The sequence below is a fragment of the Lissotriton helveticus genome, chromosome 7 (assembly GCF_964261635.1).
Source record: "Lissotriton helveticus chromosome 7, aLisHel1.1, whole genome shotgun sequence".
Taxonomy (NCBI): Eukaryota; Metazoa; Chordata; class Amphibia; order Caudata; family Salamandridae; genus Lissotriton; species Lissotriton helveticus.
This window is the reverse complement of record NC_136068.1, coordinates 88,580,136-88,581,482: the sequence shown is the minus strand read 5'-3', so window position 1 is coordinate 88,581,482 and position 1,347 is coordinate 88,580,136. Positions and strand designations below refer to the sequence as shown.

The following is a 1,347-nucleotide window of genomic DNA, read 5'->3' as shown; positions in this document are numbered from 1 at the left end:
CAGTTTAATTTTTTTTTTTTAACGTATTTTTGTATTGATATGCGGACTCAAGGAAATATATTAGTAGAGTACTGTAGCTGATTACAATCATGAGTCACGGAGACAGTGCTTTATCTATTTACGGGCAGGACATTGCAAGTCTGAACATGTGCAGAGCGTGGGAGAAAGAAAGGGGCCACTGTGTCTATCATGATACAATATTTACTTTACACGAATGGATAGAAGAAATCAAACGGTAACTTGGAATCAATGGACTGCTGCGCTTTCTAACCAGGATGTGCAGGCACCGAGATATCAACAAATGTAACCAGGCTCGAGATCTGGTAAATATTTCCTTCCTTGAGAGACACATACGTCATTTTTACCATGACACTATCTATTTTGGCCTGAGGATTAACCAACGAGCCATATTTCGTCCAACTCACTACGATTTCTAGAGATATGGGATCCTGATCTGATTGATAGCCACCCAGTCTGCCACATTTTCAGCCTGAGAATTTCCAAAAGATGCCACATAATCTGGAAAGCTCTGCCCCCTGAGCACTTGTGTGATGGTGTCAGATGTTAGTTGCATACTGGCAATTAGTGGCATACCTCAATTTACAGCCCAATACCATGTTAAAGCCAAACAGTACTAGACCTTTTTTGCCTTGAATGCTAAACAGTGCTGATGTGATGAACTCTGCATCATTGTTAGCTGCCCATATCTATTGGTGCTCTGAATAATACCAGATCCTGCTGGTTTAAATCCTGCCACAATTGGCTGACCGACAACATATCCTGGATTTCCACTGAGAGGAAATGGACTTGTATTTTGCTGGGTGAAACAAATTTGAATGCTTGAATAAATTTTAGTCATTGGTAATCACTCGGGCCGCATCCCAGTTCATTGCAATTTCGCATACCATGCCACCTCAGTTTTGATCCAGCGATATGCAAATTCGGCTTGATCCTGCTCCAATGGGAACAGTTCAGCCCAAACTGCTAAGCCAGGTTCTCCCTGAACCCGAAAAGAAGCAGCCCAGAACCCGGTAGGCCCATCTTGTGGGCTCATCAGCCAGGTATAGCTTGGTTCCAGTGACACAGTGTACACAGAACCCACGACTGGGCACACCCATCCCACTTTGGTCAAAATACAAAAGTATATAAAAAGTGATGGATAGAAGGCTTGAATAAATCTCAGCCACTGGTAATTACTCGAGCCACATCCCAGTCTATCGTTATTTACACACCATGCCACCTCAATTTGTACCCAGCTGTATGCAAATCAGGTTTGACCCTGCTCCAATGGGAACAGTCCAGGCTGAACTGCCTAGCTAGATCCTACCTAACCTCCAACACAAGCAG

At 43.5% G+C, this 1,347-nt stretch overlaps 1 pseudogene; it reads right to left on the bottom strand.

Annotated features, from left to right (window-relative positions):
- Positions 1-206: 206 nt before the first annotated feature.
- LOC144768947 (tectonic-1 pseudogene) lies at positions 207-859 on the bottom strand (annotated as a pseudogene).
- Positions 860-1,347: the final 488 nt, after the last annotated feature.